The sequence below is a fragment of the Heloderma suspectum genome, chromosome 1, assembly GCF_057233095.1.
Source record: "Heloderma suspectum isolate Gila_16-S chromosome 1, 16-S_ref, whole genome shotgun sequence".
NCBI classification, from domain to species: domain Eukaryota; kingdom Metazoa; phylum Chordata; class Lepidosauria; order Squamata; family Helodermatidae; genus Heloderma; species Heloderma suspectum.
In genome coordinates this window covers 357,187,841-357,204,297 of record NC_139458.1, presented here as the reverse complement: position 1 = coordinate 357,204,297, position 16,457 = coordinate 357,187,841, and the positions used below count along the sequence as shown (strand labels likewise).

At 44.5% G+C, this 16,457-nt stretch overlaps 1 long non-coding RNA gene across 1 annotated transcript in view; it reads left to right on the top strand.

Moving 5' to 3' along the window:
• The window catches only part of LOC146359728 (uncharacterized), a 34,618-nt gene extending 30,570 nt beyond the window's left edge, over nt 1-4,048 (top strand). The window contains exon 3 of the long non-coding RNA XR_014787337.1: nt 3,840-4,048. This is a non-coding gene — a long non-coding RNA (uncharacterized LOC146359728). The remainder of the gene's footprint in view (nt 1-3,839) is intronic.
• The last annotated feature ends 12,409 nt before the right edge of the window (nt 4,049-16,457 follow it).

The following is a 16,457-nucleotide window of genomic DNA, read 5'->3' as shown; positions in this document are numbered from 1 at the left end:
CCAACAAATATCAGGGAAATTGAAGTCCCCCGTTACTACTACATCATGCTTCCTTAAAACATTGGCTATTTGCTTTTCAAAAGTTTCATCCTCATCTTCTCTTTGATTGGGTGGCCGGTGGTAGACTCCGACCACCAGGTTCCTTTTATTCTTTGCTCCATTTATTTTGATCCAAATGCTCTCGATGGGGCTACCAAGCTCAACCTCCTGTATTTCTGTGCAGATATATATATTTTTCACATACAGTGCAACCCCACCCCCATTTCTGTTCCTCCTGTTCTTTTTGAACGAGTTATATCCTTCAATTGCTGTATTCCAGTCATGAGAGTCATCCCACCAAGTCTCAGTTATACATATCAAGTCATAATTTCCCTCCTGTATTAAGAGTTGAAGTTCGTTCTGTTTGTTTCCCATACTCTGGGCATTAGTATATAGACATCAAAGACCATGTGCTTCATAGTCTGGCTTTCTTCCTACATGTGTCTGAAGACTATTATTGGGCGCTATCAGAGCTGTTCTCTCCGTTGCGGTGTATGCTCCTACATCCATTGTTACCCCCAACATTACATCTCCCTTCCCTGTAGGATTCAGTTTAAAGCCCTCCTGATGAAGTTCTTCATGCTGTGGCCAAACATATTCTTCCCATCCTTTGTGAGGTGCAACCCGTCCCTTGCCAACAGCCCATCTTCCAGGAAGTATAGGCCGTGGTCCCAGAATCCAAATCTTTCTCGTCGGCACCACCTTCATAGCCAATCATTCACCCGGAGTATTTTTCTTTCCCTTTCTATCCCTCTTCTAACTACTGGAAGGATGGATGAGAAAACTATCTGGGCCCCAAAGTTCTCGAGTTTCCTTCCCAAAGCTTCAAAGTCTGACGTGATTTCTTCGTAGCTCCGCTTGGCAGTATCATTTGTTCCCACATGGATGAGAAGAAAGGGATACCTGTCAGTGGGCTTTATGAGTGCAGGCAACCTTTCAGTCACGTCTCTAATCCGTCCTCCTGGGAGACAACATACCTGGCAAGTCCACGGGTCTTTGCAACATACTTGGGTCTCAATCCCACGCAGCAAGGAGTCTCCCACTACTACCACTCTTCTCTTATTCTTGTTGTAGGCCTGGGTTTCATCGCCTCTGTTTGACTGACCTTCAGCCTCTTGCTCACTCTCATGTAGGTTCCTGTGTGATTCTTCCTCTTCAGGCTGTCCTCCAGTCTCATCCGCAAGTACCTGGAATTGGTTCCACAGCTCCACTGCTTCCACTGGTGCAGAGTGGCGTCTAGTTCTTCTTCTCCTAACTGTCACCCTTTTCCACGGAGTATCCTCTACTCCATTTTTCTTCACCTCAGCATTTCCCACTTCTGCCTCATCTTGCTGTTGCTCTTCAAGCTTCTGGTCTTCCCTTTGCTGCTGTAGTTCCCCCATTCTGTCCAAGAACTCTTCGTGTTCTCTTATTCCCCGGAGGGTCGACAGTCGCCGCTCCAGTCCACTAACTTTTTCTTCCAGCAGCGTGATCAACTTGCACTTGTTGAACGTGTAGGCCATGTTGCTCTCAGGCAAGAAAACAAACATTGCACACAACTTGCAGGTCACCACCACTGGAGAGTCCTGTCCTTCCATTGCCTCTTTTCCCTTTCTGAATCTAGCTTTGTGATTGTTCTAGACGAGCCTGTGCCTGCTCAGTAGAGGTTAAAAGCAGAGTCCCACTGGTGTGGAAGTGTGTGTTACAAGACAAATAAATAAAAAAAGTTAGTTAAAAAAAAAATGAAAAAATGAAAAAAATGTTAGGGGCCTCCCCCTTGACGTCCCTGGCCAACTCCTGTTTGCTCCCCCTGTTCAGTTGCTCTGGTCACTAGCTCTCTGGGAGCTTGCTTGCTTCTGTAGTCTCTGGACCAGCTGGACCTGTTCTTCCTGTGTGTGAATGTGTGCGCACGTGCGCGCATGTGCGCATGCTCATTTGTGAAACTGACAAGACTTCAGGGATCAACACCACAGACATTGTCAGCATAATCTCCCACATTTTGGCCCCCTCTTTGCAGGCTGAGTGCAGATATTAGGGCTTACCTATACCTACACATTACTTTAAAATTAAATTAAACAGTGAAATGCAGCTATGGGAGTGGGGCTGTCAATCTGATCGGAGCACCGGTGTGTGTATGTGTGTGTGGGGGGGTAAACACTTCCCCACACACACACACACACACACACTGCTTCTCTGACCAAATTGATATCCCCACCTCTGTGGTTGCATTTCAGGGTTTTGTTTTGTTTTGTTTTGAAAGTTGGGAAATATAATGATGGGTCCCCTGCATAATGTATGATTTGGCCCTCAGTGTCACAACACATTGCAGGCATTGGGAATGGGAAGTGTGTCATTGTCAGTGGCATCATAAGCACTTGGTTGTTGTTCAGTCGTTAAGTCGTGTCCGACTCTTCGTGACCCTGTGGACCACAGCACGCCAGGCCTTCCTGTCCTCCGCTCTCTCCCGGAGTGTGCTCAAGTTCATATTCATTGCATCGGTGATGCTATCCAGCCATCTCATCCTCTGCCGTTCCCTTCTCCTTTTGCCTTCAATCTTTCCCAGCATCAGGGTCTTCATAAGCACTACCCCTGACATTTACACAGGCACTTTTTAGACATAATCCCACATAACAACTGCTTCCACTAGCTGAACAAACGGCTTTTAATGTCCAGGGGGTGAGCAGGCAGAGGACCCTTTGCAGGGTCTACAACTGGCAGGTGGAGAGCTCAACCTGGCAATTCTTCCCTGCACATCTCCCCTAACTGTTTTGAACTATTTTTCCCAATCTAGGCTCCAAGCCAAGAAGTCAACCCATTTGGAGAGGGAATAACTGGGGATGGCATCTTCGGGGTGGGGCAGAATCAGAAGATCTGGGGGCGGGGGACTTGTCTCTCACAAGCTGCATTTGTATTAATCTTGGAAATACTGCTTTGGAAGTACAGATTTGCTAGGATAATATAAGTTTCTCCCTCATCATCTAGAAAGGACAGTATATGCGGGAAAAGCTCAACACACATGCTGACTTATTCTGCCAAGAAAGAGTAAAGAAGAGGTAAAGTTAGGAGCCATAGCTGTAGAGTGGTTAGATAGTTGCCTGGATCTGATCACTGTTAGCTTTCCATTTGTATAATGGGAATCATAATTAATTTTACCTATGAAATTGAATGAAATTGACAACCAGCACCAGACAGTATGTAGCTCCCAAGTATCAGACTTGCAATGGAATGTGAAGACACAGCACTGAATCCTTTAGCCACCTGTCACTTGAATAAACACAAGAAGCACTGTTCTCTGTGAAATGATGAAGTGAGATGTTTGCAAAGTTTTGAGTAGTAACAAAATAATAACACAGAAAATGAAACTTGAGCTGGACATAGCTATTCCACTTCTGAAGCCTGACTTACATTTTTGGGATCTTCACAAAATAGATTTATCAATGTACCTTGATATAAAAATAGCTTTATGAAATCAGAAGCAGCCATTAAAATGTCAGTATTCCTTCGTGCTCATGTTTCATCACCAGAGATACAGATTTTGCAAACAGAATGGAGCTAATGGTTGTGCTGCTCATATAGAAAACCATAATAGAGCCCAGTTCCTTATTTAACAATAGTAAAAAGTAATAGCACACATATTTTGGTGTCGGAAAAGCAATCAACACACACACAGAATAAAACCATTGAGTAAGAATGCATCACTTTCTGTAGTCACTTATCTGAATTACTGCACTTTAAACTCTCTCTCTCTCTCTCTCCCCCCCCCCCCGTCTAGTTGTATAATGGAGGCTACAAAATGCTTTTTTGCCTTGTACATTTTACAGAATTCATAACAAGTGAAAATTGAGCAATAAGAACACATTTTAAACTTAGGAAGTTGAAATGCGAATATCATAGGAGCAGGTAAGTAAAACTAAAACTGGGCTCTTGGTACTACCAAAGTGAAGCTGTAACGTTTGTTTCTGTATGGCTCAAGGGAAAGGGAGAGAAAGTCTCAACATCTCCTCCTCTCTGATAAGTATTGAGTCTTATAGATTATGAGGTATAGTTTAGGGCTGCTCTTGACCATTGCAAGTTTAGCCCCATTGTACACTACACAGTGTTACATCATATGCATGGCACTGTTTACCCTCTTTCAGGTTGTTCTAGTTGCTTGTTTATGAAAAATGAATCATCAGTTTTAGCCAATGCAATGTTGGAAGAATGCAAGAGGAAAAGCATTAGTCAAAGAGAAAGCCGCTGCTTAAAATGGAATTGGCTGAAGCTGCAGATTAAATCATATAGATAAAAAAACCCATTACTCCTTACATGGCTAAAAAATCTTACACGTTCCAATGGGATGATTTTTCGCTATTTAAGCTAGAAGGTACATTATGGAATCTTAAAGTTAAAGCTGGCTAATGTGAAGTGTAGTCCACCACATAGCCCATTGAATCCAGGGTTCAAATCATACCAGCCACAAGTTTGTGACTTTCGCCAAAGTATTGCTTCTCGATTTGAGAAGAAATACTCACACTTAACATGGATATACTGCTGTTTTCTTTATTTGTATTTGTGAGATTTCTGGAATTACCATACATTGTGGTCTTCATTCTAGTGCATAAACACATACAAGGCTGTTTTTCAGTGGCACATTATCAGTGCCTTATTACTGCTGGAGGATAAGGCTATCAATGGATGCTAGTCATGATGTCTATATATTGCCCCCAGTATCAGAGGTAGTATGCTTCTGTACCAGCTGATGGGGAACACGAGCAGGAAGGTGCTATTGTATTTGTGGGCTTCCCATAGGCATCTGGCTTGCCACTGTGGGAAACAGGATACTGGACTAGATAGGCTTTGGCCTGATCCAGCAGGGCTCTTCTTATGTTGTAATCATATGTGCACATCCGTGGAAAAGGTTTGGTCTGAAAAGGGTTGACAAGCATGTATGCGGTGGAGGCTGGTGGCTCCGATTTTTGGTGGGGCTGTAAATCCACTCTAGGTTTCAGTCAGAACCAGACAGAACTCTAAAGGAGCTATCCAAGGTGCTGAACCCTAGCCCAAAATAGGATAGCTCCATTAGAGTTCTGGCTGGTTCTGACTGAAACCCAGGATGGATTCACAGCCCCACCGAAATCAGAGCCACCAGCCTCCACTGCATGTATGCATCTACATGCTTGGCACTTCCTGACTGCGGCATCCAGTGATCATTTATGTGTATGAAACGTCATCACAGATCAAATGTCACAGATAAATTTTTCATCATGCCACCTCATATCATCTCAAACACAGTGCTTTGCAGTGGACACAGTTCTCACATTGAGCAGCCATTCATCAAGTAAATTGTAATAATCAAGTGACGGGCAATCAAGTTTTATCGTGCATGTATTAAATAATCCATACTGCTAGTAATATGCGTCTTAGATATGATCAAGCTTGTTTTAGTTAGTATTCCTGATGATCGCAAGGCCATTTTATGCATACCCAACAGCAGTTCCATCGTCACTTCAAACCTGTTTGCATGCAGACAGATGCTACCTGATAAAACCCATTGTTTCACTCTGTGAGGGATTGCTCATATTATTATGCTCCTTCCAGAGCCAGCTGATAAGTCATTCATTCATTTCCCCTTCTCAGATAAACCAGTTGGAACCTTTTTAGATCTGTGTTAGTATTGTGTATCTGTCTTCCTAGCTTTAAACAGAGCTCAAATTTGCACAGCACACAGGATTGGCAACCAATCAGAAAACAAATGGCCCAGAAAGGGAACTTGCTTTCAGGCCAGGCTCCAGAGAGGAAGGGGAAAAGGTTGCCGGAGGGGGAGGGGGTTGTTCTTGGATAGTTCTGTTACTGAGTTGTCCACCTCCAATGAATAAATAACTCTTGTTTGCTTGCTGCATTCATTTACCACCTTTGTGACAAAGAACCAAAGGTGGTTTGAACATATGAAGCTACCTTACACCAGGTCAGACCATGGTCCACCTAGGTCAGTAGTAGCTAGACTGACTGGGAGCAGCTCTCCAGGGTTTCAAACCAGGGGCTTTCCAAGCCCTACCTGGAGATGCTGGGGAGTGAAACTGGGACCTTCCGCATGCCAAGCATGAGCTCTACCACTGAGCTATGGCCCCTCCCTCCAGGTTTGGCCCTTGTCTGGGAAATAAATCCAAGACATCTTATGCCCAGAGCAAGAATCCTACCCCTAGACCAGCCTCCCTCAACCTGGTGACCTCCAGATATTTTGGACTACAACTTCCATCAGTCCCAGCATGCCAATGGTCAATGGTTAGGAATCCACCTTGAGTGGCATTTTTCTGGGCAGAAAGGCGGGGTACAAATCAAATCAAATAAATGAATAAGCAAATAAACAAACATGAAGGCACCAGCTTGAAGGAGGCTCCCCTAGACCATCAAGCCTGAGCTAACAGTTTAAAATGATGACTTACCATCTTAAAGATACATGATTTAAAAAAAAACGAATGAGAAGGGAAGAGGAAAATAAGGAAAATTCAAGTGCCACACCTTTCATGTGGTTACATGATGAAGCTACGTAATGATCAGGTGGAATGATTACTACAGAAGACCGTTCTGGGAGGGGAGGAGGCAAATGAGAGTTATTCCCATCCAAGCCACTGAAGGAGGCCTTGCTGCCTCATCTATCTCTCAGATGCAGCCAGGAGGAATGTGGGCTGGGTTCCACACACTGGCTCCAACCCTAGATCCTGGTCAGATATCAGAATGTATTATTTCAGGAGTTGGCAACCTTAACGGCATGTGGAAGTATTTCAAATGAGAAGCTGTGATTGGATTTTCTACACAACGTACCTCTGCATCTTGACCATAGTGGGCTAGAACACATAGGCTTGAGGACCCGCCTTCTTCTATCATTTGTGATTCAGTTCACCAATAAATGAGAATCTGCCAAGGGCTCATTAGATGTCACTTGCAATAGAATTCCCCTACTTCTGTGATATTATTTCCTGCATGCTTCCTGTTGAGCTGATGCTATACTTTGTCATGGGTGCCTACATATTTTCTACTCCTAGTGGCAGGCTAACTCCATTATATACATTGATGGAATTCTTGTATCATCATCATTGTTATCCTTGTCATCATTATCATTATCATGCTATATTAGAAACTTGCCCTATCTCCACAGGACTCTGGGTGGTATACATGATTCTAACTCCTCCCACCCACCCCATTTTATCCTCACAACAACCCTGAGAGATAGATTAAGCTGAGAGTGACTTACCCAAAGCCACCCAGTGAGCTTCAACACTGAGTGGGGATTTGAACCCATGTCTTCCCAATCCTAGTCCAACACTCTAACCCTGAGTCTTTAAAGTGTTCAAAGCAGGGATGTACGAAACGACTTACCTGTTTCATTTCATGACATCCACGGTGGGGGGGAGGCACTCCGTCCCTCCCCCCGAAATCCTCGCCGGCTGGCTCCACTCCACAGCGATTCCGCGGAGCCGCCAGCCGGGGCAGCCCGCAGCGACATCCGGCTGCTGCTGGGCTGCGCTGGGACGCAAATGGCGGCCACCGTAGCCACTGCCATTTGCATCCCTTTTTTTTGCCGTGATAGGCTACGTAAATATTTACATAGCCTATCACAGCAGAAAAAAAAAGGGAACACAAATGGCGGAGGCTACGGTGGCCGCCATTTGCGTTCCCTTTTTTTTCCCGTGATAGGCTATGTAAATATTTACGTAGCCTATCATGGCAGAAAAAAAGGGAACGCAAATGGCGGCGGCTACAGCGGCCACCATTTGCATTCCCTTTTTTGCCATTTTTTGCAGACGACATTCACAAAGCAGCGCGAATGGCACCAGGTAGGTGCTCCGTTTCGTGCACCTTTCGTGGGGTGGTGGGGCAGGGGAGCTTCACTCTGCCATGGATTTTGGGGGGCTGAATGCACTGGCATTCAGCCTCACTGAGATCCATGACGGAATTCTCTGCCATCCCTAGTTCAAAGCACTTCATATAAATTATCTCTGTAATTCTTACAACAAGCCTGTGAGGTAGGTCAGTATTCTTATCCCCACATTACAAATGGAGGCGAAGACTGAGCTAGTTCATGGCAGATGTGAGATATGAGCCAAGGACTTCTTGGTTCATAGTTCAGCCTCTCAACAGTCTGAATCTAAGCATGTTCAGGATTGTAGTAGGGATGGCGGAGAATTCCGCCACGGACCCCAATGAGGCCAGATTCCAAATAATCTGGCCTCCGGAGTCCATGGCGGAATGAGGCACTCACCTCCGCCTCCCTCCGGAATCTGTCCAGGCCAGCTCCTCCATGCAACGATCCTGCGGAGCTGGCCACCGAGTCTGCATCGCTGGCGATATGGCCAGCTGCCATTGCTGTGCCGTATCGCTGGGCTAACTCCGGACACAAATGGCATCCAATACGCCATTTGCGTCCCTGTTTTTTCACGCGATAGGCTACACAAATATGTATGCAAATGTAATTTGTGCAGCCTATCGCGTGAAAAAACAGGGACACAAATGGCGTAGTGGATGCCATTTGCGGCTGTAAAGCTGTTAAATTTAACCTAAATGCAGCCATAACTGGCTGCATTTAGGTTAACCTAACAGCTTTATGGCCGCAAATGATGTAGTGGATGCCATTTGTGTCTGGAGTTAGCCCAGCAATATGGAACGGCAATGGTGGCCGGCTGTATCGCCAGCAATGCGGACCTGGCGACCAGTTCCGCAGGATCGCCGTGGAGCGGAGCCGGCCCAGACAGATTCCAGGGGGAGGGACGGATCACCTCCCCTCAAGGGCGGATTCCCACCTGGGCCAGCAGGTAGGGAATCCGCCCATCCCTAGATTGTAGCCATAGAGCCAAATGATGAGACATGGGAATCCATGATCAGTTCTCCAATGTCTCTTACGAGTTAAGTTAAGTTAAGTTAAGTTAAGTTAAGTTAAGTTAAGTTAAGTTAGCTCTGGAGTCTTTGGTGAGGGACTTTGTCAAAAGCCTTTTGGAAGTCCAAGTAAACAATGTCTACTGGATCACCCCTGTCTACTTGTTTATTGACACACTCAAAGAATTCTAAAAGGTTAGTGAGACAGGACTTACCTTTGCGGAAACCATGTTGATTCTTTTTCAGCAGGGCTTGTCCTTGTATATGCTTACTAATTTTATCTTTAATAATGCCTTCAACTGATTTACCCAGAACAGCCGTTAAGCTAACCATCCTGTAAGTTCCTGGATCCCCCTTGGATCCCTTTTTGAAAATTGGTGTTACATTGGCCATCTTTCAGTTCTCTGGTATAGAGGCTGATCTTAGGGACATGTTGCATATTTTAGTTAGAAGATCAGCAATTTCATATTTGAGTTCTTTGAGAACTCTAGGATGGATACCATCTGGGCCTAGTGATGTATTAGCATTCAATTTATCAATACAGTTGAGAACTTTATCTTTTGTCACCACTATTTGCCTCCGTTCCTCAGACTCCCTTCCTGAAAACATCAGTTCAGGCACAGGTATCTGTCCTATATCTTCTGCAGTGAAGACGGATGAAAAGAATTCATTCAGCTTCTCTGAAATCTCCTTGTCCTCCTTCAGTACTCCTTTAACTCCATTGTTGTCCAATGGTCCAGCTAGCTGGTTTTCTGCTTCTGATATATTTAAAGAATTCTTTATTGTTGGCCTTGATGTTGTTAGTGATATGCTCTTCAAAATACTTTTTTGCATCTCTTATTGTCTGCTTGCATCGCCTTTATGCCAGCTTGTGCTCCCTTTTGTTTTCCTCACTTGGTCAAGGCTTCCGTTTTCTGAAAGAAGCTCTCTTTTCTCTAATAGCTCCTTTAACACTGCTCATTAACCATGCCAGTGACCTCTTGGACTTGGTGCTACCTTTCCTAAACTGTGGTTTACATTTTAGCTGGGCTTCTATTATTGTGGTTTTGAGTCATCTCTAAGCATTTTGAAGGGATTTAATCCTCTTGACTCCCCCTTTTAACTTCTGTTTCACCAGTTCCCTCATTTTAGAGAAGTTTCCTCTTTTGAAGTCAAATGGGACTGTGTTGGACTTCCTGGGCAATTTTCCACTTAAATATATATTAAACCTGATAGCACTGTGATCGCTGTTTCCATTTGGTTCAACAACATTTACATCTCATACTAGGTCCTGGGCGACACCACTTAGTATTAAATCTAAGATTGCCTCCCATCTGGTCAGTTCCATGACCAACTGTTCTAGGGCACAATCATTTAGGGCATCTAGAAATTTAACCTCTTTCCTGTGGTTGGAACATGCATTTATCCAATCAATGTGGGGGTAATTCAAGTCGCCATTATTACAACACATCCTTGGTTGGAGGCCTCCCTGATTTTGTTTTCCATCTCAAGCTCACTGTACCATTCTGGTTTGGGGGATGATAGCATTCCTAACACTAAATTAGTTTTGGAGCCTGGTATTGTCACCCACAGAGCTTCTGTGGAAGAGCCTATCCCTTTTACGTGTTCTAGCCTGCTCGACACTATGCCGTCTTTCACGTACACGGCAACACCTCCCGCAGTACGCCCTTCCCTGACCTTCCTATAGAGTTTATGTCCAGAGAAGACCATATCCCACTGGTTCTCTCCACTCCACCAGGTTTCTGTAATGCCCTCTATATCCAGGCTTTCCTTTAAAATCAAACACTCCAACTCTCCCATTTTGGCACAGAGGCTTCTAGCATTTGCATAGGAACACGTATATAAACACCTATATAGGGCATCCTTCCTCGGATGCCTCTGGCATGTGCATCTTTTGCTATGGGACATTGGCCCCTTTCATTGGCTATTATGTTCTACCATGTGCTCCTGGCCTATTTCCTCCCCTTCTACATTTGGGCAATCAAAAACATTTCCAGTTTCATCTTCATCCTTCGGGATGATTTAACCCGAACTGGATGCTTCCCAGCTCCTGTTGGCTTTCCCCCAGGATTTAGTTTAAAAGCTGCTCTGCTACCCTTTTTATGTTTAGCGCCAGCAGTCTGGTTCCATTTTGCCTTTCTCTGCCTTTTAGCTTCTCCAGGTCAGCAACCTTGGCCTCAAGGGAACACGCTTATTCCCTGAGAGCCAGGAGCTCATTACACCGAGCACACACCCACGACTTCCTTCCAGCAGGTAGAGAGTCATACACGTGACACTCAGTGCAATACACTGGATAGCCCCCACTCCCCTGCTGGCTTTCTACCTTCATAAGTGTTGGGGGGGGAGGTTCCCCTGGAAAACTTAGTTGTTTACTACAAGAAGCTGGGGAAATTCTTTATAGTTATTTATTTACAGTTACTTACGGTAAGCACGGAGTAAGGAGAGGAGAGTTAACCACCCTGGCTTCCTTGCCCTCTTGCTAAACTCATTTGTTTGCTGATGTTTTGTCACTGGGGCTGAGACGCTTCATCACTGGAGCGCCTCACTCTCGGACAGCTGGCTCCCTCACCAACATGCCTCCTTACATGGATAGGCCCAACTGCTGCTGCAGTGAATCTGTTTGGAGGGCCTCATTTGAAAAGCAAGGGAGGCTGTGTGTGAACTCCTGATGAGCACTGGCTTTCAGGGGCTGGGAATGTAGGTCAGTTGGTCCCCCAGGGAATGGCGATTCCTATTCAGGAAAGAGGACTCTTAACAATAGTGCATGGGAGACCTATTGAGGGGAGATCCTCTATTCAATGGGTCATTGGAGGGGACAGCAAACAAAGGGTAGGTGATTTGGGAAAGCTGTGGCTTACAAGGTCTGGATCCTTTTCCTGTGTGTTTTTTAAAGCTTAAATTGTATGCTGAGCCCTTAAACTTATAATATTTAGTGAACTACTCTTTAAGGCCTGAGCTTAAACTGGGCTCAGTCTGAAGCTAGCCTGCACTTTTTCCTGCTTTAAGCAGACCCTTCCACTACTTTACTTTTTAAAAAACTTAAATTATATGCTCAACCCTTAAACTTGCTATATTTAGTGAACTGCTCTTTAAGGCCTAAAGCTTGAGCCTAAACTGAGCCCAACCTGAAGCTAGCCTGTCCTTTTTTCCTGCTTTAAGCAGACCCTTATTCCCCCATTCTAAGCTTGGGGTTACTTTAAAATATGCAGCTGAGGTTCTTTTCAAACACTCAGTTGTCTTTGTTAATGCAAGGCCTGTAAGTTCTAGCCGGATTCCCCCCTGATATTTAGGTCTCTCTCTTGTTAGTTGTTGGGGTTAACCCCCTGGGATTTAGCTGTGCCCTTGTTTTGGCTTCAGCTGCTATTTATCCATTTTAAACTGTTACGTCGGGTACTTTAGTAGATAATTAAGTAATTTCACTTACCTTTCCCTTGCACAGTTGCTTAACTCGCTTGTTTGCTGACACTTTGTCACTGGGGCTGAGATGCTTCATCACTGGGGCTTCTCATGCTCAGACAGCTGGGATATGGTGGAACTGAGAAAGGTTCACTCTTTTCGTGTAAAAAGAAACACACCTCAACCCCAGTCTGCTACATCTGCGAATGAGACAGGCACATGGCTGCTCCATGATGTCTAGTTTGGACCCTAGTTCCAGAGTCAACGGAGAAGACTTACAGCTGCCCCTTAAAAAACAGAAAAAAGGAACACTCACTTTGACTGATAAGCAATGGTGTGGTGGAACTAAGACTCACGCGGTCAGAGTGCCAGGACTTTTTGATTAGCAGAGATGATACCAGCATCTGCCATTCCCTTCAGGTTCCCCTGTTGCCTCTGAGCTTAGCTGCAATCCTCACAATAGCTTAGTGGAAATGGATTTTCCCAGCAACAATATACTGTTGTGAGTTATCCCTGTTGTGATGCAAAATATTTTGGGGTGGCTTGGTCTTGAATGGGCAATTAAGACCTATTAGTTTTAGAGAAGACCTGGTACTGGGGGAGATAAAAACTGCTAGAACTGGTTTGTTGATAGGGATCAACATGCCTGCCTACAGTTTTGGACTGTCCTGGGGGTGGGGTGAGGGCTATGGGGATAGTCTTGATGAGCACCTGCACTGCCAAAAATGTCCACAACACCACTGCTTATAGAGGGGTGATTCTTCTCTTTAAAAGAATGGCTACCACTGAACCAGTGCTAGGTAAATAGTACCATTTCTGGAGTGATGGTGGGGATGTTTTTAAGTACTGAAGCCCCATTCCTGCAATTATACATGCAGGAGCACACGGCTTGTGAAATACAGCAGCAAAATGCATGAGGGTGCACAAATGTCTGAGCAGATTTCATATTCTGCACACCAACATATGCAAGGCCAGGCTCTAGCTTCAAGCGGCATATGTAAAATGAGAAAATGGAAAGTAATTTGTTCCCCCACCTCCACCACTCCTCCTCCTCAAACAACTCCTAGCTGTCATGTACGGTAACTGGCAATCACGGAGCCTGAGGAGTGAATTAATTAGGGTTGATTGTGATCTGGACTTTCATTCAGGGATAATGTTTTAAGGACCACATCCAACCTACTTTCAGCTAAAATGAGTCTGAAAATCCTGCTTGTGCAAGGTGGATGTTTTCTGATGGTTTGAGTCTGGAACAGATAGAGGTGGGCAGAAAGGATTTTTCCAAGAGAGCCAAATTTAGCTACAGTGTTATCACTGATTCGCATGCCATGCAGTTATTATCTGTCATTTGCATTAACTCTCTGTGTGTCTGGAAAATGAGTTGGTGAATGAATTACTGCAAAATAGATATGGGGGGATGATGGGAGATAAGGTGTACTGAGATGTACTGTGCCTCCAGGTTTTTCTCATGGGCTTTGCTCAAGTCCTATACTGTGGGGATGTCCAGAAGCTCTTCTAAGCTGTCAAAAAGAGATGTGAGTCCCTGACAAAGACACCGAGAAAAGTAGGGTTTGCCTCCAACCTAAAAAATCTCAGTAAAGAAACAAAAGAAGAAAGAAAACACTGAATGGAACCCTGTTGTAATGATATTGAAGAAAAAATGGTCAGCATCCTGATACTGAACAGTGCAGATACACATAACCACTCATTATGTGTCTGGCTGCATTTTTCTCAGCCCAGATGGCCCTGTGCATATGGCAAATGCATCATCTGAGGGCCAAATCAGACAGGACAGGGGAGATCCATGGTCAGATCTCCTTTTTGTTTCCTTTAAAATGGCGAGGAGCTTCAGTTTTAGTGTGACGAGTGGTGCTGGGGGAGAAAATGTTTAACCCTTTCCCAATCTAAATTATTCCCCCCTCTTCCCAAGCTGCTATTAATCATGGTAGTGGAATAGTCACAGTGCAGTTGCCAGTCTATATTCTATGTTACAACTACTTCAAATATTCCTGATATGTTACAAGAAAGCCATCAACAACACTGTTTGCCACCTCTGATCTAAGAAAAGAAAAGAAAAGATTACTCTGGACATGTCCAGTTTTGTATTTAAAACTCACTTAATTCATAGCACCATCATGCCTAATGTGGAGTTTGCTTCTGCTGCCCTCTTACCATCCTTCCAGGAGGATCCAATGGCTACCCTGAATGGGTGGGATCAGTCCAAGCCCTCAGAATAATACTAAGCCTCCTAGATAGATGCTGCAATGTGTCATTCAGTGGCTCACCATAACGGGCAGCCGCACAGAGATGCAAAGGTTCCCAGTTTGAATCCCAGCAGGTCCTCGCACACTTTCCTAAATTCCTTTTAGGGATTGGATCTGGGTCCCTCTGCATGCAAAACACGTGCACTGCGACTGCCATCAAGGTGGATAGTGCAACAACGTATGAAAGTGCAATTTCACACAACTCATTGATTGTGTGCACAGTGCTGAAAACGTCTAGCTATGCAGAGAGTGACCATGTGAGCCTGCCATTACTTTAGAGAGAAGAGGGCAAATGATTTATGGGGAAGAATATTCTAAGGAATTAGGGAATTATTCATGCCTCAGTGGTGACTCAGAAAAGGTAATTCTGACTCTTCCCCCCAAAAATTGTTCGTATCTGACCAGAATATCGCTCAGGCCAGTCTGTGAGCCCCTTATCCCCTTTTTCCTGTTTTGTCTGATAAGTGAAACTGAGGCAGCTTGAGGCATTTTTAAAAATTAAAATATATTACAGGAAGGAGGGGAGAACTGGGCTGCTAACCTAAGAGCCATTTCATCGGATTGGCTAGAAAGTCCAGTGACAGCAGGTTGTTCACCTTTCTAGGTGGAAGTAACCACTCTGATTAGAAAGTTAGGATTTAAAGGGTATGGAATAACATGATGAGCCTGAACAATTCAGACCCCAAAGGATTACACTTCTCAAGAAGATTGGAATTTAAGTGTATTAAGTTGGGGACCTGCAAGGAATCCAGTGTGGTGATGTCATGCTTAAAATGGCCAGACCAGGGCCTGGGAGTCACAGATTCAAATCCCCACTCAGCTGTGAAGCTCATTGGGTGGCCTGAGCAGTCACTCTCTCAGCCTAACCTACCTGGATTGTTGTGAGGATGACATCGGCGGTGAAGCAAGTGCACCACCTGGAGCTCCTTGGATGAAGGGTGGCTAGAAGAGTCTTGTAGGTCATCTAATCCAACCACCTGCTTGAGGCAGGGAATCCGGAGCTAGGCTGTTTGTCCAGCCTCTTCTTGAAGACATCCAGTGAGGGAGGGCCTCCCACCCCTAGGTCATTGGTTCCACCATTCAACGGCTCTTACCATTAAGACATTTCTCCTAATGTACAAGCAAAATCTACCCTCCTGTAACTTAGCCCATAAGATGTAGTCCTGCCCTGTAAGGTCCTTTGTCTTCTGCAACGTGACAGTTCTTCAGGTACTGGAAGAGTGCTATCATGCCCCCCCATCCCACCCAGACTTTTTTTCTCCAGACTAAACATGCCCAGTTCTTTCAGCCTTTGCTCAAAAGAATTAACCCATTCTAATCTGTTTAATTTAATAATAATAATAATAATAATAATAATAATAATAAGCATGCTTAATCCTCATCAGGCTGCTTGGGGGGTTATTTCTTTTTGTCTTTTCTTTTTTTAATGTACAACAAAAGTTTCCTGCACACCTCCAAAATTTCCCTGAGTATGCAGAAAACCTTTCCTTGCCTTTGGGTGGCCCCATAGGCATAAGATGATCAAGTTCAGTATTAGTGTAGATAAGTTGCCGGGAGGGGGGACACAAAGTGGGAGAATAAACAGTTGGGAAACCCACACACACACCTTAGTGCAATAGTAGAAGACTGATGAGCTGTGAGGCTCAATGGGTCTATTGACTTCAGTGGGATGCTATAACATTTGTTTTATTACCTCTATGTTATTTACTTACTTAAAACTTACTTTTATTTACTTACTTTATTTTATTTACTCTACATAGGGCATTTATTGTGTGCTTATCATTCCCTACTCATGGTTGTTTATGGGTTCTTCTTTAGATGATGTCATGACCCTCCAATTTCACCTGTGTCTAACCAGCACTTTCAGTGAGTTTCTTTACATCAGGAAAATGTGTCATTTAATTGTGAACGTGAAAGAAAGCGCTATTTCCT